Raw genomic sequence first — 23,233 nt, 5'->3', positions numbered from 1 at the left:
CCGATTAGGATAGTAAATGTCAATTTGTCCTTCAGATTCAGTATACCCATGTTCTTTGGGAAAATTTTTCACAGAAATGTTCAATTTTTATATTCAGAGTTCTTAAAGTTTTGAGATGTTACTTTTTATAAACGGTATAAGAAATGGTAACAAGCAGGAAACCTCATGCTTGGTGCATTTATTTGTGGCTTTCTGTGATATTTTCTCACTCAAATAAATGAATGAATCTATCTCCATAATACCCCTGTGAGTCAAACAATCCCATTTCCATTTTTCTCTGTACTGATGGAGATGTTTGAAGCTTTTCTTCTTGGGTTTGAAGAGTAGGGGGAGGTATTCATTTGCTGAGTGGATTTCAATTTCTGTATAAAGCAGTTGGAGAGCAACCTATATTTTAAAGCAAAGGAAAGCCCAGGGAAATGCACTGTACTTAGATTGCAATATATCAAAGCTGACAGTGAGCAGGCTCCATTCATTCTCCACCATCTCCTTGTTCTGTTCTACACCCCCTCTGACATATCCTTCAGTTTTAATTCTTTTTATTACTTGTGATCTATGATACTCAAAATATGCTAGGTATTTTTGGAGACAACCCTTGCCCTGAACAATATAATTCAATAATAACTGTGTGGTTCCAGAATGCCATTTCTCCTTCTTTTATAGCCCTGTTACAGTTCTATCTGGGCAGCTCTGAATTTAATGCATTTCTCCTCATCTCCTTGTACCCCAGGGAAGGACCACCATCTCCAATGTACAGACAGGAAACCAAATAGATCTATAGTGTACACTGAGTAGAGCTTTCAAGCCTGTTTTTCTAGTCTTTGGTCTCATTTTGACAGGATCCACTTGGAAATGGGCTGGGGGCCCTGCCACTGACATCCATTCCCTCTGCCTTAGCAGCAATTCTCTGTCATGCTCAGATAATTTTTATAAGGCTCCTGGTGCCACCTGTCTAAAGGGCATGAGTGCTCAGAGAAAACTTGATTTGTGGCTGCTCTCTTAAATAATTAGATTAAGCCACAAGCATCCTTCAGCTGCTTAGGCTCTGAGCAAGGTAAAAGAGAGAGTCAGATTCTAGCTCCCAGAGACATTGTGTCTGTCCCCAGAGGTTAATGGACAGATTCTTGGGGAATTAGGTATCTATCTATCTATCTATCTATCTATCTATCTATCTATCTATCTATTTCCTTTGAAGGCTGAACATAATTTACTTGGGAAGTCACTGGATGAGCAATAGCAGGGGATTTCATAGCCTGCCTAGAAGATCTAGGTAAATTAAGAAGCCAATGAACTATCCCCATATCAAGTCTGTAGGACACCCAAACACAGGGAACAACTCTGCAGAGCTCTAATGCTTAAAGCTATTTACATAGACCACCTCTCTTTTCCCATTCTCCCCTAGGCAGTAACACCTTTGTCATGCACTGCACAGCCACAAAACTGAGGCATTCACAATCCATGGAACAGCTGCCTTTTGAATTTCTCCTCCCTAAATATGTTCCTCTGCCACTGGAGTCTGAAAATGTTGCTTTTGATTATAAACACCTCCTACATCCCTGCTGAGCAGATTGCCATTCTCCCTCCCAGACTACCTCCACAAGTACACTGGGAAATCTGCCAGCACACAGATTTCCCCTTCCTCCTTCATTGAGAAAACTGTATCCTGAGAATATGGTACAGGTGCAACTTTCACAAGAAACAGCCCCCACAGTCAACTAAAACTGCTTTAGTCAGGATGGAGACTTCTTGGGATTTTCCCTAATTTTCTAAAACCTTAGTAACTGTACACAAATAAATGAAGTTCCAACCATTCTGTCTGTGATAAATGAACATATAATAATTCTGAGTAAAAAATGGTTCTATAAAAAAGATTTTTATTAATAATGTCTTACATAAGAGTATTTACCCTCTTCTACATATCATTTCCCTTTTAAATTAGTGGGAAAAGTAAGAAGAGAAGGATGGAGGAAATAAATAAAGTACAGGAAAAAATTATTTGCAGTCTACTGGGTTTTGTTTTTCCAAATATCATCACATTTATCATTAAAAATGCTATCTTTCAAGAAGACAGACCTGTACAGTCACATTCCTGTAAACTCACTAGTTCTCACATACTTTATTCTCTCATTTGTCTCGCAATCATCTGGATTCACACTCATTCACGCTCATGTCTCATGCAGTGAACATGATAATAAAACCAGTAATGTCTCCTACACCCCAGCTTTGCTGGAAGTGGCTTCCATATGCATGTGATTCCAGTATCTCTCTCCCACACAAATGTGAAAACAATCTTTTTTTCTGCTCCACAGCCATATCTCTCAGGCAGTGGATTTAGCAGGGCAATGTGACCCACTGCCTGGATGTATCCACCGTAAGGTGAGGTTGCAGAATAAGGACAGCTCTCTGACTGTGACTGCTCTACAGCCAAGAACTTTCTCTTGAGCAAGAAATCAAACACAAGGAGGTCAGCTGGACAATGTAATGTCCAGAAGGGATTAAAACCTCCTGCAACAACCTTACTGCAACAGTAGTACTTGTAGCTAACATTCCACATGGAACAATAGTCCATGCTGCAGCCCAGCAATACAGTTAGTTCATCCACAGCATGGTGATCTAATGTTCAAGAGAGACCTAGAATAAAATACAATAGCAGATGACATAGAATAAGAAGTGTTTATATTGGCTAGAAGTTGAACATAATACAAGCAGAAACACAACAGGCAAACTGGCACCAGCCCTCTGGACTTAAAAAACTGTTATCAACTTAAAAAGTTGTTATCAGTTCTTGGAGCCACAACATGCAGCCATTTTTTTCCACTGTTTCTAGCAGTGTGCACTCATTCATAATATGGCACTATCTCTTGTGGAATAAAACTGCCCCAGTTCACTCTGCTTCCTCCATATAAATAAATACATATATCCCATTAGAAAGTGTAATCAGTTACTGCATAGCATGATATAGCACACATTATTGTGTTTTGCAGGCAGAAGACTCCTGATTCAGGGAATTTCACTTAAGTAACTGACAATTTTTAACATTAAGTTTTAATTACTGCTGCTGGTATCAAAAAACATAGAAAGCAAACAATTAGGTCAACATTTTGCCTCCCCCTCTTCAGACACAAGACCAAAATCTCTCTCCTCACCTTCCCAGTCTCACCTTCCTATGTTTTGGCAAACCCTTCAGTGAGGTGTTGGGTGGCACAAGACCTCTAGGTCAGTGCCAATTTCTTCTGCCCTTTGCTTCTTGCTGTTTTGCTTCCATTGCTCCTTGGCTCTTACTACTCCTCTGCCCTGGTGCGGGACTCTCCATCCCTTCAGGGGCACTCCTGCCCCAGTGTGAGGGCCTCTGACTGTAATCCCAGCACGGTTCCCTTCGACACCACTGTCCTACTTTGCCTCCATTTTCTCCTGGTAGGTTTATTTACTTTTTCTTCTTGTGTCTCCTCCCTTAATGGTACTATGCTACCAAAATCTGCTGCTGCTCTATTAACAGTGCTGTGAGATTAAACCCCATTAACAGTTCCACTTGTTACATCTTCTAAATATTTCACATTCCAAGAATGTTCAGTAGCATTGGAAGGTCCCGTGGAAGCCAACAAGACTATTAACATGACAGTGCTCTGCTCTGTGTTCCCAAATACTGGTTTTACCTATTTCCACCATTTGAAGAAAAAGGCAGTACGTTTTTTTCAGGAATTTTGTGGTTGCTAACCATTAAAAAATGAAGAGGCAGAGTCATGGAGAACTGGAGATATGCGACAAAATTTTAGTATTTGCCAGTATGTTTGAAATTAAATTCTGAGCTGCTAGTGATGGCAAACAGGACCTACTGCAACAGGATGTAACTTCCTATTATCGTTGAAGTAGATGTGGTGCTTAGGGACACGGCTTAGTGCTGGACCTGGCAGTGTTATGGTAATGATTGTACCCAATGACCTCAGAGGTCTTTTCCAGCCTTAATGTAACTATGATTCTATGAAACAATTCACTGGCTTAATCTGCTCTGAATTTATGTGTTGCATACCAAAGTATGAATTACATCAAAAAGACTTTTAAGAAATGACAACTACACAGCTCATCCTACTAAAGAATCTGCTGAAATCACATTAGTGCTTTGGTTATTAAGCCCAAGTAAAGACACTGCCTGGCTTTGTCTGGGGAATTTTTCAGGCTGAAACTGCAGGACCAGTGACAATTTCCATCTCTCAGTTACCGTGGTTACAGTAAAAAAAGACTGTGAACTCCTGAAAAGATAGATCTCAAACACTCACTGTCCCAGTTATGGCCTATACCTATTATAGTTCTTTATTAGTTTAGATGTATGTAGTATTTTTCTTTAATCCTGGATTGTAATCCTACTGCAAAATAAAAGATTCCTTTTTTTGCTTGAAAAAGGGATTTGTCTTTTTCATCACTGAAAAAATGTATTTTTTACCACTTGAAAGATATTTTTTCATTTCTCTGCACTAATTATATGACTATCACAAAAAAATGGCAAAAAATTTGAAAGATATCTCTATTTACTTTAAATTTCTCAAAAATTAATTTGGACAAGGTCAAATTACATACTGTGAAGAGACATTTCAGTATTCTTTCTGACATAAATATACCTGAATGATGTTCTGCAAGTGAGCTACTTTTAAGAGTCATTTACTAATAATACGTGTGTTTAAATTAACAAATAACTTTGTATAAAACATGAACATGATCTAAGTAGTGTTAACATTACATTTATGATGCTAATAATGAATGGAAATTATATGGTCAGGCAAAAGAACAAGAAAAATAAGCTACTATACCTTGGACTATGGTTTCTAGAAGCCAAAATCTCTGGTAATTATTTTTCATGAAGCCTTTATTTTAACAGGTAATACCACAGTGAAATATTAGATTCATTTCTACATCAAAGTTAATTGCATTCAAGCATTTGAAGGATAAACAGTAGAAAATTTTCATATTTAAGATAGGTGTATTGCTGTCCAGGTTTTGGTAGCAGGATGGCTCTGTGAGAAGCCCCCAGAAACCTCCCCCATGTCCAACAGAGCCAATGCCAGCCAGCTCCAAGGTGGACCTGCCACTGGACAAACTGAGCCCATCAGCAGTGGGAAGCACCTCTGGGATAATACAGTCCAGAAAAAGGAAAAAAAATGTGCAGCACCATGCAGAGAGAAGAGTGCCAATGTGTGAGGGAATCAACTCTGCAGACACCAAGGTTGGGGAAGAGGCAGAAGCAGGAGGTGCTTCAGGCACCAGAGCAGAGATTCCCCTGCAGTCTACAGTACAGCCCACAGTGAGGCAGCTGTGCCCCTACAGCCCATGGAGGTCCGTGGTGGAGCAGAGGTCCACCTGCAGCCCAAATGGGACCCCATGTCAGAGGAGGTGGATGCCTAAAGGAGGCTACAACCCCACGGGAAGCCCACTGCTGACAGGACCTGTGTCCCTCTGGACAGAGAAGCCCATGGTGGAGCAGTTTGCTGGCAGAAATTGTGACCCCATGGGGTACAGACAACATGTGATGAACTGATACCCGTCCCCAATCCCCTGAAGTGCTGAGTGGGTGCTGGAATTCTGGAAACTTAGAATTTGGGGTTTTAGTGTATAGTAATACATGTGAGTCAAGATGGAGGGCTTTGGGTGTTGTCTGAGTCCTTCATCTTCACCTTCTTCATGGGTTTAGGTGGTTTTCTGTAATTGAATGATGGAGTCCACATTGCAGATTTCAGGTAGTTAGTTATTGGGTTTAAGATAAAATTAATTTAGGTGGCATTTCATAATTGGACAGGTTGTCCTTGAAAAGACTTGGTAGAGATAGAGAAGTACTCAATTTTTCACTTTGTTAACTAGAAGTACTGCAGAACTCATGGCTTGTGAGACTGAAATAAAGATAAGAATTAATAAACATCCAAGTCCGAAGTCAACATCTATGTTTCCTGTGTCTTAATCCTGACTTCAGCAGAGAAAAAAGAAACCAGAACAGTAACAAGGGCGAAGAGGTGGGTAAAAGCAGGAATAAAGTTGAGATGGGAAAGAAGAGAAGGGTAAGGGGGAAGGTGGTTTTAAGACTAAGTTTTATTTCCAATTATCCTACTCTGATTTGATTTGCAATAAATTAACTTGCCCAAGTGGAGATTGTTTCACCCATGACAGTAATTGTGGAGCAATCTCTCCTTGCTCCCATTTCAAACCTTTCATTACACTTTCCCTTCCTTGCCCAGCTGAGGAGGGGAGTTATAGAGTGGCTTTGGTGAGCACCTGGAATTCATCCAAGGTCTACCCACTACAACAGGACAAAGAAAACATGATGAAGAATAAAGAAACATGGTTAGAGAACAGAAAACATATATCTGGAGTCAAATCAAATATAAAATATCAAATCCAATCAGATGACAAAAGGAATTCGAAAAATTCTCTCCCAAGTCTCATCTGAAACAAGAATAATAAAAAATTTTGGTACTTCACTTTTTACAGTAGTCCTGAGCTAATAACAGAAAGATCAATGTTCTGAAAAGTCTTAGCATCTGCTAAGAGATAGTAACTCTCTTCAAGTGAAAGGCCAGTATGATATTCCTAACTCCTCCATAGTGAATTAATCTTCCGACAGGCTGAAAAAGTGTGAACCTAACACATGCTGTGTTTAAGTACACATATGCTAGAGCTGTAACAGGGCACTAAATAGGGCTGGAGAACAAGCTCAGCTGCAGCTGGTTCCCACTTACAGGAGCATTTAATCAGCTTTCATGCTCCCAGACAACATCTAGGTATAGATTTGAACACAGAATAGGCCAAAGAGAGCTTCAAATAGACATCCTGCTTTGTATGGGAAGAAAGTTTAGGTATCAGGACACAAGTTGTGCCAGGTAGTTACCCTGAGGGCCGAAATATTGTTCATTGCATTTACCAGGATGCATTTAGTAATGGAGTTTCAGAGCAGTAAGGTACAGCAGTAAATCCATGCCCTTCTGTTGAAATCCATTGCAAATGGTTTGAAATCCATAAGACTTTTCTGTTTTGCTAAGAAGTAATGCATGAAAAAATATTCAAAGGCAAAGAAAAAGGAGCACTGCTTTTTTTTTTTTTTTTAATAGAAAGCTTAAAATTTACTAAGAATGTGTGGCACATCCCTCAGGAATCACTTAGCTGATTTTTCATTCACTTACACTGATGTTTAATTCTGTGTAATGCTTTTTGAGAAGACAGAATTTTATTCAGCCTGTGCTTTAGTGAGGAAGGTAATTTAGTGGAAGGAAGAGGATTTTAACCATTATATTCAGTTAACTTTGTATAGGAAATACTGTCATAATACCAGGAGCTTCAGGAGATATGCAGGCAAGGAAGACCAGTTGATTCATATGTACTGTAAAAACAGATTCTAATGAGTCATTTTAAGACTACCTGGACACAAAATTTGTCTCTGGATATACACATAAGACTACCTGAGTAACTCCACTGACAAAACAGCACTTTGAGCTAGTCACATATTTAAAAAGCTCACAAAGTGTTCCACAGGACCCTCTGGATATCTCAGCCTAACAGTAGGAATGGAAGTTTTCTCTGGTTCTGCCACTGACTGACTAACTAACCTTAGACAAAATATTTAATCTTGCTTCACTGATCCATTGCTGAAAGAGTATTTCAGTCCTTAACTACCTGAAAGCTGTGTATGAAAATATGTGCAATTATATAGTAAGTATGTGTTATTATATAGTAAATATTGCTATAACAAAACATGCAAAGGAAAACCCCTTTTTGCATGTCAGCTTAAGGCTAGGTCAGGATACTCATGCAATGAGTTTCTCTCATTATGCTTACATTACAATAAATCAACACCAAAGCTCTCAATACTCCAAAACATTGAGGAAAACTATGGATCAGTTTGACCAGATCTGAGTTTTACTGGTCCGTATTTACATTTAAAAAAGGACTCAGCTGACCAGTTGCAGCTTCTCTAATATGCATTAACCTAAAACTGAACAGCTGCCAACATGAGCTCTGTAAAGCTTCATCGCATTCCCTGCTAAGTCTTCATTTTGTAACTTTATAGTATTTGTAGATCAAAAACAGCTCTCCAGCCCCACCTTAAGCACTGGATAAAGCAATTTCCTTTAAGAGTTTTAGGGTATTACACCCAAGTGCATTTCTGAAAAGTCTCAAATGGAGCAGATAAAAGGGCAAGCAATGGATATAAAAAGAAATAATTTCAACTTGATTCCTGGCAAAAGGGGGAGATTTCTGTGTCTGTTGATTTCACAAATCATTAAATTTAACAGCAAAGATAAAACAAATGTTTTCTGCCCATTTTTTAAATGTGGAGGCGTACTGGCACTTGTGGTGCTCCCCTATGTAAATGGCCATTAGATTGAGGATTGCATGGAAGGCAACAGCACCAGGGCTCTCGCAGTGTCATCCTCAGACACCAGATGCAGTTGTTGTAGCTCCAGGGGCAGAAACCACAAGAACTTATTGTGATTGCAGTCAAAGGTCTTATATGTGGCCAGGTTATTCTTTTTTTTCTCCAGGAGAAAACATCAGTGATTCAGCTTCACTTAAACTATACCATGCTTATATAGAAGCTAACATCACTCACTTTCTCTACATTTATTTCAGGAAATTTCTTTTCATGCACTCCTCTGCTTTGCTGTGTCACTCGTCAGCTGATACAAGGTGCTGCAGCACAGGGTGACTTTTTAGTTGACTCCAGCTAGCCTGTTATACTTCCTGACAGGGAGCTATTTTTCCAGATGTTTTTCCAACAGCTTCCTTTTCTCTGAGAGCAGCCTTCTCTAACACTGTAGTACAGCTATTGCAGTAAAGACCTTCCTGAGGCTGTGCTTCAACAAGGCAGACAAAGTAATGAAGAACAGGTCTTGGATTCAACAGCCCACATATAAGGATATCCGACCAAGACAGTGCACCATATTATTGCAATGAGATTTAAGCCTTATGCCCAAAACTGGCCTGATCATCTTGCCTTCTAGGCATCTTCTATATAAACACTGGGTTTCTCATATTTGTAGCTTCAGATGTTTATCATGGTGATTCAATCAACACCAAGGAGGAACACCATTGTTTCTTAGAGTATCAGCTCCAATGCTTAAAAAAATAGGTACAACTAAAACAGAAACTAAAATTACATTAAAATAGGATATAAGAGTTTGGACCACTCTATAGAATCACATTTTAATGAATTTAAAGTTGAATCCTGCCTTTGCCGCTTTTAAACAGTACCTTGTATTCCCTTGTGCTTGAGTAAACAAGGGTCAGACAAATCAGGACCATCATGTAGGTTCTAAGACAGACGTATCCTCTTTCCTGAGGACCAAAAATTGATTTTTTCAACACCTTGGACTTATACCAAATCAATCAGTAATAAAAATTAATATAAAAAAAATCAAAAGCAAATTTAAAAAGGCAAAATCTCTTCGTTGTCTTTATCCTTGATAGTTCTGCTTTTCTTGGCAGTCTTCCAGATTTATATTTCCTGTTCTTCTATCAGTGATCTTCTAACAAGATTAATTTTGACAGACTGAGTAAGAGAAAACAGTGTATGCTGAAAATGAGACTTGAATTAATGGACAAGTATTGATACTTTAAGCTTACCTTTAATACTAGCCGAGACTTGTGTTACAGCAGTGAAATACTAAATCACTGTGGACAGGAACAGAAAGTGCTCATATTGGTATCACATCATTGCATTAGCTCTAACACTTCTGTTACTTTGCTCTTTTATGAACTATCAAGATCCGGTATGTGGTATTTCAGTAATAAAGATCATGTTTCACGAAAAAATTCCTTCTGATTATGGTGGACATACCATAAGGTACTTTTGCATGCTATTTTTTATTTACAAAAAAAAAAAGAAAAAAAAAAAAAAAAAAAAAAAAAGAAAAAAAAAAAAAAAAAAAAAAACAAGAAAACACCACGAGCAGGGACAAGTGCTAGAACGTACTGTTCTAGACTGTAAGGGCTAGACTGTCCTGAGTTAGACTTTGTAAGACCATGCTCTGAAACTGCTTGAATCTCTAAGCTTGAATCACTGTAGTGAAGAGAAGCAGATATACTAATGAGTTTTTGATTCAGAATTTTTAATTCAGCTTTTGCTCAAGACTTCATTGGGAGAAACTATTCCTGGGACTAATCCAGAGAAAGGATGTTTTACAGAGAACCCCATAACTCACTCATTTGTACTAATGTCAGTAACAATTTATGATGTGAATTCCATTCAGTATCACTTTAAATATGATGCAGCAATTTGCATTGGGAGCCCCAAATGCCAGTGTCCTTTCACAACACAATCCACTGATTTGCCAAGATATGGCCTATTAAAAACAGACTAAGAAATTATTAAGCTCCATCTCAAAGTGCACATTTTCATTTTTTTGCTTCCACTAAGATGATATGAGAGAGACAGACATTAGGATCCACCCCGACTTGGGTAGCAGTACTGCACACAAGGGGTGGCAAGTACTGCAGCTGTTATGTGTCTCAGAACTGGGCAGAAGCAGTAAGGAATCAGCAGCCTCTTGCATCTGACAAGTTAAGGAGCACTTGAAAGGCATCACAAGCTTTTCTCTTCCTTCAGCAGCAGTCAGTCCAGTGCCCCTAACCCCAGGAAGGTCACAAACTGATAAGTTACAAACTACAGACCAGCCTCCATCACTAATTCCACTGGCGACAGGTTTGGTTGATTTGCACTCATAACCATGCAGGCTGTTACACGGCACAAGTAATACAAGAACTAATGAAGCAGCAGTTGCTTTGCTCACATTGTTCCCCATCCATCCCTTCCAGTGGTTGCCTGACTTAAAAAGAGAGGCCCTGAAAGCACGGAGCATGCTGGATTCCCAAGACCCACACATCAGGGCACCTCTTATGCAGTCATCATCCCTCTCTAACTCTTGCTGCAACATCCAGCAAAATGCACAGCTACTTCTGAAATATTTTGACATATCATTACCTTTTCAGCTTAAATTTCAAGCACAGCTTTTAAGCACAGGTTGATTTATAGGCATACAGGTATATGGTTTTTTCACCAAAAAGGAAACGACTTGGTTTCTTTATTAATCAGTCTTTCCAAAGATGTTATTGAGATGTAATTAAACAATTCAATACAGTACCAGGAAGTAAGAGAGTACTGAAGGACTGGAGGCTTCTTTTTTAAAGAAAACTGCAGCTAAGACCTGAGGCATTGGACATAACTTTAATACTTATTTTGATAACTTGACAGCAAATAAGGTTTCCTTTGCAAATACTGGCTTACCAAATAGGCATGCAAATACTCTAGGGTAAACACTCAGTACAGCACATGGAAAGTATGAGTTATGAATATACTACAAAATAAAAGGAGCACATGTGTATCTCTGGTGTTCATTGGAACCTTGAGCCTTCTGACTGCAGACACCCAGCCACTCGGGCATTTTTGGTATGTGTTTACACCACTGGAAAGGCACGGAGAGAAAGAAAGGATGGCAAACCATTGAATAAGGATGACACAAATGATGTTATAAAAAAATCCTACGTGCACCAGAAAAAAATGCTTGCAGCCTTAAGGGCAGGCACGGGATGGCATAGTTTCCAGACTAAAGCAGAGGTTATACCACACAGACCAATGAATGAAAAGCAGAGCAGCAAAGCAAGAAATCAAACTTTTCTGTGCCATCTCACAAAGAATCATAGAATCATTAGGTTGGAAAAGACATATAAGATCATTGAGTCCAACCCTTAACCCAGCGGCACTGTGTTCATCACTAAACTGTATTCCCAAGTGCCACATCCACACACCTTTTGAATCATCTGTATATCTCTTACACCATCATCTGTTCCACTTCTGAATTTGACACTATATGTCTGTGACCTTGGAGCAGATAACAACTCTTAGACTAAAAGACCAGGTGTAATCCTCTGCTCAAGTATCTTGAGAATAAATTTGATTCACAGTATTTTTGACTAACACAAAATATGCCAATGAAAATCTCACACAAGTCTCTTAAAAAGCCAGTTATCCCAGAAGTAGTAATCTTATAAGTCCTCTAATCACCTAGCTAGCAAAGTCATCCCATACCCACACACATCAACACCTTTCAACAAGTTTATAATTTCATGCAGAACCTTCATAAATATAGTGTATATAGTTTACTATGTATATATTACATATATAATATTTGTGTGTGTGTGTGTGTGGGTGGGTGGGTGTATTTACACATTCCTAAAGGGAAGATGCAAAGAGGACACAGCCAGGCTCTTTCCAGTGGTGCCCAGAGCCAGGATCAGAAGTAATGGGAACAAACTCTATGGAGGGGCCTCTGTCTGAAAAACAGGGAACGGTCACTGTGAGGGTGGCCCTAGGTTGACCAGAGAAGTTGTAAAGCCTCCATCCTTGGGACCCCTGGCCCTGATTGAGCTGGGAAAGCTGCATAACTCACCCCCAGAGGTCTGTTTCCATCTCAGACATTCTATGGTTCTGTAAGTCTGATTTGTTTTTATACTAAATAGTGATATAATGCAAGGCTGCATCTTGCAAGTATAGCAGAGTAATTTTTGGAGAGAAAACTGTTTTCTAGAAAAATCCAGAGCTAAATGAGCTTACAAATTTCAGGGTGTGAAATTCCTTAACACCTGTTAGTTTAAAAATATATAATTGGGTTTATGCAATAGACAATCTGATATTGAGCAGAGAACTAACACATATATGCACTTGCCTTTATGAATATTAAAGTAATATACTCATGATAAAAGATCAGTATTACCTGAAGAAAACTAGAAAAAAAAGTGTAATATCAATTTTTAAAGTGAAAAAAATACATGCTGCTATTGTTCCTAAAATATAAAATAGCAAGAAAACTAACAAAAGTAAAATGATATTTCTAAAATGTATGGAAGAGAAATCTCCCATGTGAAAATAAGGAGGGTGTGGAGGGCAGTGAGAGGTATCGCTTCCACAGCCATGAACAGATGGAAGGGGTAAATGCTTTTGCTCTATTTTAATAGCTTATCAGGAGATTTAGAATCCTTTGTTTTAAAGCATTTTCTTCTTCCTGTGATAAATGTTGACTGCAGTGCTTCTGTGAGGCTTTGACACTTGTTTGTAACTTTACGTCTGATTCTAAATTTTTGGGGTTCTCATTTCCAAATATTTATTTTAAAGCATTTACAAACTTATCAGTAATGCACTCTGCTGAACATTCTGGGAGCATGTAATTAATGCAAAACCTTGACTCTAATATAAAAGCTTCATACTTCAGACACCCACTTCCAGCTGCCTTTTATTATACTCAGGTAGATGTTACCTGTACTTTGTCCACCTCCACACTGGTAGTCTTAGATTTGGTAATCATGTCCAGGTTTCCTTAGGCTGTTCCTGATGACTTATTGGCATTTCTAGGCCCCATTATGCTGATTTGTGAACAGTGTTTTTCCAGTGCTCATTTGTTGGACTGGGCTGAATAGGGCAAAGGATGTTATTGTTATTGACAGGGCACCTACTGTAGCTGGTGGCTGCTGCCACCCTAATAGGAACCCACACAAATCATGTGCAAAACAGATTAGCCTTAGCTCCCCTAGTCCCTTCATTTCTGCAGTACATGCCTTGAACCCAGATCCTCCTATGTCCTCAGTTCTGAACACACAGGTTGTGGGGCTGATGCAGATGGACTCTGCTCTCTTCTGGTGAAGATGCCCTGCCTTTGTCCTCTGCCCTCACTCCTCTGTTCTGCAGCACAGTGACCGGTGTGACTTTGCAGACAGCTGCACAATCCTATGATGCCAACATAAAATACATACTGAGAACTATGGAGTGGCTCTCTTAGGGTTGATGTGTTTGTTTTGCCAGGTGATGCACATTTGTGGCATTAACCGAACATTGGGAAGTAGCAAACTTAACCTGCTGGGAAATCATGCAAGAAGGACTGCTTTTTCTCATCTTGAACTTTCCACTGTAATAATGCTTTTCTCATTTACCACAGAACGTTCAGAACCAACTGGGAGAAGTTTTTAAGATGTTTCTCTTGTCAGAATAAATTTCTTCAGTGAGCTTATAACTAGTTCTGCACTGAAATATTATAAGCAATATAAGTTTACCTTTGACTGGCACCTCAAATTTGATACAATTTTCTAAAATCAAGATCTTTCTTATTTTTTGCTATAAAGAGCGTATTGGGGTTGTTTTCAGATTAAAAATGTTTAAAGTAAAGTAACATTTGTAAAGAGGATACCAAATTTGACTCTGCATTATAGCAAGCAAAACGGCAGCAATGTCCATTCATTCTGAGATGCTTTAGAGTTCAAGGAAATAAAGTATTCCTGTTTCAGACTTAAATTGTGATGGGGCTGCTCAGCCAGAGACCAAAACCTAGCTGGAAGGAAGGAAGGAAGGAAGGAAGGAAGGAAGGAAGGAAGGAAGGAAGGAAGGAAGGAAGGAAGGAAGGAAGGAAGGAAGGAAGGAAGGAAGGAAGGAAGGAAGGAAGGAAGGAAGGAAGGAAGGAAGGAAGGAAGGAAGGAAGGAAGGAAGGAAGGAAGGAAGGAAGGAAGGAAGGAAGGAAGGAAGGAAGGAAGGAAGGAAGGAAGGAAGGAAGGAAGGAAGGAAGGAAGGAAGGAAGGAAGGAAGGAAGGAAGGAAGGAAGGAAGGAAGGAAGGAAGGAAGGAAGGAAGGAAGAAAGAAAGAAAGAAAGAAAGAAAGAAAGAAAGAAAGAAAGAAAGAAAGAAAGAAAGAAAGAAAGAAAGAAAGAAAGAAAGAAAGAAAGAAAGAAAGAAAGAAAGAAAGAGAAAGAAAAAATCAGTGTTGTTGTTTCTGAAGGTGCTAAGTTAGCATGTTCAGTGTTTCTGCCCCGAGCTGGAAGCCCTTGGCTGACGGGAGCCGGGCATCGCGCCCGTGGCCGGTGCATCTCCGCGGGGGAACAGCGGCCCCGGGCGGCCGCACAGCACAACCGCGTCCTGCGAGGATCCCCAAAACCGCCCGCTGACATCATTTAAGAGCTCCCCGTCGGCCGACAAAAACAAAAACAAAACAAAACAAAAATATTTACCTTTAAACCCCCACTTTGTAGAAACACCTTGTTTTAGTTCTCCACTCAGACCTCTGAGAAAGCTCCATTTAGGCTCAAAAGTGTGGATGCAAATTTGGTATCTATTTAGGGAAAACACGTGGAAGCCTGGAAATTTAAACCTGGATCCAGCAGAAGAAGGCAAAGGAAATTAATTATGTATGCACATACAAAAGACCTGGAAATAGTACTGCTTACCCAGTCATTTTAATATCTTTTTTTTTCATAGGACTTGGTTACACAGGCCACTACAGCACACCACTGCCAGGTCTAAGGGTAAGTATTCTTCATCTCTTGTTAGTTTTTCTTAGAAAAAATACTGCTCTGTCCCTGCTCAGTTTTTCTGGTACCCAGCTGCTCTGTTCAGTGAGATCTCAGGACTTGCTCATGGAAGCTGAAGTCCTCTCTGACAAATTGCATTTTTTGACAGAGCCAAGCTTGCCAGGCCGCCAGACTGAGACAGCTGGAATGAGGGATCTTTCAAAATGTTCAGGAATGACAGTTAAATTATGTCAGCAAATAGCGTCATATTGAGGCTTGGAATTATGATATATAAATTCTCATGAAATTACAACATTGCAAGCATTCTTGCTTGAGAACAGTCTTCACAATTTTAAATCTACCCCAGACTGGAAACTACGCAGATTTGATTGCAATCCAGTTTTATCTTCTGATGGATTCTGCATCATAATATGGAAAGCCACACAGAAAATGCCTCGATTCCTATAAAACAGTGCTTTATATAACATAGAAAAAGTCTTCTACAGTGTTTCATGTGCTTAGCAATCACACTAACACACAGCAGAATTCACTGAAGGAGCTTTTTACAATCTCTCATAAACAGAGAAGGAAATTAAATATTTTAATGCTGTTGTATGAAGTGATTATTCCTCATTATCTGGGAAAATGCTCTCACTTCTGGTAATCTAATTCCATTGGATACAGCCGAATTTAAGAAGAAGAAGTCTTTGTAGAAGTTGAGATATTCAAAGAAATCAACCTTATAAAACAGTAAATTATTTCGCAGATCTATGCTAGAGGTAAAGGTTAAATTCCATCACAACAGGTAACAGTACTCTAGAATCTGCTTGGCACAGTTGAAACTTGTACAATACAGACTACAAACATAAGTTTTTAAAGAGGATCTGATATAGGCTAAGGAATGTAGAGGAACCCCTAATAAAAATCGCTTCTCTGGGGCTCATTTCTCATCATACAACACTATAAGGAAATTGGTGACATCAAAATGCAAAACAAGGGTAAAGGGATTGTTTCAGCTGAAATAATATTTCTCCAATGCCTACAACTTCAAACAGTGCATATGTACATTACTTAGACTGGGGGAAGACATTTCCCCATGACCCACCCTAGAGAATTCTGGGACTTGCAGCTGAACCATTCTGGCACCAGACACTGCTGAAACAGGACCCTAAATCTCAGGTTTGGCACAGTATAGCAGTTCCTACATTCCTAAAATTCCTGGTTAGTTTGTGCAAATTTGTTCTAACCAAATGCTCCTGCTGGGCTTACAAAAATAAGGTAAAAGTCTAAATTAGGTAATACAGTTTGGCAGCTGTATTTAAAGCTGAGCTCTGTGTAAGCTCAAAGTAAAATTCTACAAGAGTGGTGCGTCTACTTTATCGGAAGAACACATGCAGCTCCATGGTCACGGTAGGCACAACTACAGAATTCTGTGAAATTGTTTATCAATGCAGTCCCACATTAAAATAAAACCTCATACAATTTACTCTATAAAATTCCATGTAGGGTTTGAAATAAAATTAAGAAACTATTTGTATTATCTATATATTTCATGATGCATACAGAATTTAAAAGTTGCCTTTACAGTCTAGCCCATCACTTCAAGCCACTAGAAATTAAAACCATGAATAAATAGATGACAATGGATCATACAAAGAAGATTGAGACCTGTCATGTCAAGACTTGTATCTACTACCTGTGTACTCAGAGAGGAAATGCTTGAAAGACAAACCCCAAAATCTTATATGGGGTACAAAGCTCTTTCCATTTTTTGTCAAACTTAAATAATTTCAAATGTGAATGAAATCTTATAGTCAACAGACTGTATCTGAACTAGAGAATGAGGCTGGCTGTGTTACAGTTCCCACCACAATTCAAGGAAAGAGTCATCCAGGCTTGTTCTACATCCATACATTTTTTCTGGGCGTTGTTAGCTATTCAGCTGACAAAGTAATGCAATGGATCTATTCTGTAGTCCCTCCTTGTAGAAAGGCTGGTTCATATAATTGTATTTGTTGGTATGAATATAAACACAGTCTGGGCAGGAAATTCTCCCTGTGTAATAGTCATTTCAATAGTGCATTAAGAGATTCTTCCTTTTTATTTGTACTGGATGTATCTACAAATCATTATACCGGGTATTGTACAATTGAAGAATTACAAGGCAACTTCTGACCCAAAGTGTTTACTGTTGAAAATTGAAACGAAAAATAAAAACATCATTAGGGTTAATTTCCTTATGTATCTTCAAAACATCTTTAGGTTATATATAAAAAAGAAACAAAAAAACCCCACAATTTGCTTTGTAACTATCAAAGCAATAAACATTTCTATATGTTTAATAAATATAAAAGAGAAGTCGGCAATACAGTTTTGAACTGCCTGAGAAAATTTTTTTCTTCCATTTTTATCAGCTTCCTTACCTCCAAAGTGGGAAAACTTCATCAAAACTGGCAAACTATCTTTGGTTCATGTTATTCTTTCTGAAGCATCTTGATAAAATTAAGCAAACATCAATGTGGGGTAAAATTAAGCATTCATTGTTTTCTTCATTTTTTTGAATGCAGATTTTATGCAAAGGTAGGAGATTTTCCACTAAAAAAAAAGGCAAATGACAAACACAAAAAGAGAGAAAAAACAAAGAGGTGGATAGATACATGATTCTCAAATATCTTAAAATCTACTCATAGAAATTTAAGCCTGGAAGTTAAAGCTTACCACAAATACTCTAGCTAAATTCTGAAATAATCTCTCAAACGATCAACAAATATGTCAATAGTTTGTTAGAACTATGTATGCACAACAGCTCCATTACAAGTACAATGTGATTTCCAAAAAAGATTATTTTACATGTTCTCATAATCAGGAGAACAGACTGATGCCATGTTTCCATTTTTCTAGTGTTCTTTTATCAACTTTTGCAGGTAATTTTTTTTCCCTGTTACCTGAACAACAGTCTTTTTTTTCCTAGTTAAAAGACCAATTTTAAACCCCAAAACATTAAAGCACTGGAAAGAAAATAAAATGGTATGAAAATGTCTTCTAAAATCCTTTTAAATTTCAATTCCAAGCTTAGATGTAGCTTTTCCATATTTCATCAAAAGCATTCAGGTGTCTGCTCTCAGAGAATTTAGTGAAGAATCGCATTCCTACTATCAGCAAGTTGCAGTCCTTCCAAGTGCTTTGTGCAGTGACCTTAACAACTCAGAGTGCTGAGGAATTGAGGATTCTGATTGAAGCAGGCTCCGACTTCATGAAGCATGGTCTGAATCCTCAAAGTATTTAAAACCAGCACTTACTAACTGCAATGTAGTGAGCACCATTACACTCCACTATTTCTGAATTTAAATTTTTCTTTCCTGTTTTCAAATAAAATTGAATATAATCAGTTGAAAGGATATTATCAAAGGAGGCATCACAGAGTAACATTTTTAAAATAAACAGTATTAACCTATCATAACTTGGTGTTAATAAAAAAATCAGACTATTACAGTGTAGAAAGACTAAATGTGAAGTAGATACGGAGAGGAAATATGCTGGAAGTTTACTTTGCTATAAAAGGAAATAGTATAAGAAAGACCATGTTCAGGAAAGAGTATCTACCACAACATCATGAAGCTTTTTATTTTGTATGGCTCTTTTATTACAAAGTCCAATATGCAAGCCTTGGCAGAAAAATAACCCCTAATTAAAATATTTGTAGTTGTGAATGCATTTATGTTAAAGTATCCATGTATAGTGTAAGGACCCCATTTGGGTGCAAAAACAGCCATCTAGTGCCATTTGAAACAGCTTTTAATTTTTCAGGATATCCACGTGGATCTAGCAGATATGACACGTCTTCCTGGGACAACAGTTGGAGGCCAGATAGGGTAGTATTTTGGAAGCTTGAGACCATTCATATTAAATGTCACTATTTATCTATATTTGGTCAATTGATTCAAACTGGAGTCACACATCAAATAATTGAGAATAATTACCAACTCAAGTTTCTCAATCAGGCAATAAGGAAGCAATTCTATGTACATAAATGAATAACAAGCCATTATAAAGAGGGTTATAATTAAAGATGATACTGCATCAAGTTTGAAAGTCTAATTAGGAGTCTAAAATTGTTTCCTGATAAATATGAGTTCTATTCCATCCCCAATTAGTCAAAAATTTTCAGTTAAACCACCTCTGTTGATTTTTAAACCTATAATTGAAGATTCTCATCAGCAAATTTCCAGCTTTAAGCAATAAGCAACAGCACCACTTCACTCTTGCATTCAAGACAATTCTCTATAAGAATGAGCATAGTCGGATATTAGAAAAAGTTCTTCACCCAGAGGGTGGTTGGGGACTGGAACAGCCTCCCCAGGGAAATGGTCACAGCACCAGCCTGGATTTGGACTTCAGTAATTCTTGTGGGTCCCTTACAACTCAGCACATTCTGTGAAGGTAAAAATCCACTTAAAATTACAGCATAATTTAACAAACATTAATGTTATACTGATTCTTTCAAGGCAAGATTTTGTCTCCAGGCAATTAGACATTGTGCCTCCCATTCATGTAGCCTTACATGTTTACTATTCCAGTTACATTCTGCAGGCACTGGAAAGGATGTATGAGACATGAGGTTACCTGGTGTGCAGTTCGCTATAACTCAACCTTTACATGTAGTTTTGGAGCTATTTGTAATAATAATCCAGGTTACCACCAGCAGAAAGAAGCAGACATTCCAGAATGTGACACATCTTAATCTATCACAGATAAAAGATTAGAAGAACCACATCTTTTCTTCAGTAGATTATAAGGGGAATGTAGACAACTAGCTCTAATGAAGACAACTGAGTTCAAAATTTGAGAGTCGTAGAATGGTTTGCATTGGAAAGGAGCTTAAAGTCATCTGCTACCAACACGCCCGCCATGGGTAGTGACACCTTCCACTAGACCAGGTTTCCCAGGACCTCATTCAACTTGGCTTTGAACACTTCCAGGAATGAGGCATCCACTTCTTCAGGAAACCTGTTCCAGAGCCTCATGACCCTCACAGGGAAGAATGCCATTACACCATTTACTCAAATAAACCCTACCTCTGCTAACAAGGAGGTGTTTTAAACTGTTACAGTGAAAATTTTGCTGATGACACGTTCCTGGTTGCAGCTCTAAAGAAGACAAATGTTGATTTACAAGGATGAATAAAACAAACTGCAACACCTCTGAGACAACTGCTGCTTTCCCTTTGGCTAAAGGATATATTATTTTCTGCTGTATTTTAAGGACCCTGGTTGTATCTATATGACACACTGAAGTAAAATCCTTTGGAGTTATTACATTCTATCAGGTAGCTAATATGTCTTTAAAAAATACTCTAAATGTGTTTACAGGCTAGAGACTAACAATCTGTCAAGTAATTCATGTTTCTCAAGTCTCTAATATGGTACATACATTTGGTAGGATTTCTTTTTCCCCAAGGAAAAAATCAGTGGCAGTCCTGATTACATCACACTAGAAAAATTGCCTCTCCAGCTTCTTGGCTGCATTAAACAAATGAAACTACTGTACATTATGTAAACACTTGTAAAAATGTCAGTGGAAATAAAACAAGTTTTTTCAGCCTCTTGAGGAAAATTTCTGCAGGTATTTCTCAATATAAAGTATTAGAGCTGCCTAGAGAACCACCATTCTCACAACTTGCAAAGTCTGATTTCTTTCTGCACTGAAATGAGATGAATAAAATGAAATAGTGTAGGAAAAAATCACTTGGGGTACAGGTATCTGCTCAGCTTTCTCCTTACAGCATTATTACACTCCCTACAAGAGCCAAACAGTACACCAAAAATCCTTCTTTGTCAGAATGTGACACAAAATGAAAGGCTTTGACATGCGTCAGAACATGATTGGGAGCAAAAAGATACTGGTAGAACTTTGAGGGAAAAATAGAGTCGCTACTCCCTGGGTGGAACACTGTGGGCTTATCCAACCTCCCCTACACAATACAATCAAAAGTGCTAAACAGAAGGTGGAACAGAGTGGAGACATCCTAGATAGGCTCTGTCAAAACCCTTCAGAAGAGGAACTCGGTGGCACTTTCCAGCTGATAAGTCACACAGTAGCTGAAATCCACGGGAGGTAATGGAAGATGTCCATTATCTGTTGAACTATGACAAAATCACTCCTTGAACTGACACACATCCCCATTCCAAGGTTATCTCAGGTACTATATTGAGATATCTGCCCCCAGGTACAAGCACCCTCACTGAACTTTATGTAGGAGTAAAGTCACTCAAGTTCCACCTAAAACATAAGGAAATGGTAACAAACGTTCATTAAGAGTGGGGAGAAGTTGGCAGAAGACTCCATCATAGGTTCTGGGGACAGCTGAACCTTTCTCCATCATAGGAACATTGTTTGGTAAGAACTATGTTCTCTGTGTGCTGGATGATTATCCCAAGCTAGCTTCCATTGGGGAATGGAGCTTGTCTGCATTGTGCTTTGAATTAGTTTACTGCTTTGAATACATTCTTGCAGTCAGATACTATCACTGGCAATCCTCAAACCTTAACCTATCACAATTTTATTAATGAAGAGTTTTTTTCTGTAAACTGTTAATGTGAGTCCTTCAAAGGGGCTATCATTCCCTGGCAGTGGATAAAGGTGCAAGACCCAGGAGGGGGCTTCTCTTTCTGGCATGTGACCCTGAATAAGTCAGTGAAACTACCTTCTGATTCAGCAGAACTGCTTACTGAAGGTACATAGGGCCCCAAATGGACACCAAGAGACAGGTCAGGCACAAGGGTCTCAGCTTTCCTGGGGCACTGACAGACAAATCAAACACGAAAGGTTTGAGTCAATCTCCCCTTTTCACTGACAACATACCAGCAATCTGCACCAACAAGGAATATCTGAGCAAGCCAAATACACTCTATCCCTTGAAAATGACAGAGCATTCAACACAGGCCCAGAAGTCAGAAATTCTCAGATCTTCAGTCTATAAACTTGTATTTAGGGTATGCATTCATGTTCTTTTCTCAAACAGGAAAGTTATTCACAACATCCTGACCATCCTCATTATTCACTCTCAGGTGCTGTTAGTTGAGTAGGACAGCAGACAAAACTTAAAATTTTTAATTTCTTTCACAGTTTTAAATATCAGGGAGGGGAAGGAAAGATGATTTGTGTTTTTACAGACCCAGATTATTATAATGAACAGTCTGCTATGCAGCCACTAGAAGAGGGTAGAAAATATTTGTGCTAGTTTTCCAGAAAAGAAAATATTATGTGGAACAAATTGCCCTACTACAACAGTTTTTTGGACCATATAATTTAGTCCTTGTACCTATGTTCTCCTACAAGTGACATACAGTGAATAATCCAGTATTAAAAGAGTAGCTACAAAGAAGTCAGAGATTTCCTTTTTCACAAGGGATCACATGGAAAAGATACGAGGTGATGGTAATAAATTAAATCTGGGGAGATTCCATTTGAACACAAGAAGAAAAATTCCCACAATGAGAAAAATCATCCATGGGAATAGTCTTCTCAGGTAAGTGGTGGGTTCCCCTACAAGACACTCTCAAGATTCACCTGGACAGGGTCCTGGGCCATCTTGTCTAGATTGTGCTTTTACCAGGAAAGGTTGGACCAGAAGATCCTTGAGATCCCTCTTAACCTAATATTCTATGATTCTATGATTTTCAGCTAATGATGAATCTGGGTTTTAATGATCCCTAAATAATCAAGAAAGCCTTCTAAACACATATATTTCAAGATATTTTTAAAAGTAGATTTAGTTGTTCTTAGTATAATTGTTTTTAAAATTGAAGTTGTTATCTCTTTGGAATTTTGTAATTTCACCCTCAAACCAAGCATCTCGACATTCACAGCACTCCGAAGACCTATGAATTCTTTCCGTAAAAACTGCCACTGCTGTCCAGGCTAATTTAAATTAC

Source organism: Chamaea fasciata, unplaced genomic scaffold (genome assembly GCF_029207755.1).
Source record: "Chamaea fasciata isolate MVZ Bird 193981 ecotype frontalis unplaced genomic scaffold, bChaFas1.0.hap1 SCAF_3, whole genome shotgun sequence".
Taxonomy (NCBI): domain Eukaryota; kingdom Metazoa; phylum Chordata; class Aves; order Passeriformes; family Sylviidae; genus Chamaea; species Chamaea fasciata.
This window is presented reverse-complemented; position numbering follows the sequence as displayed.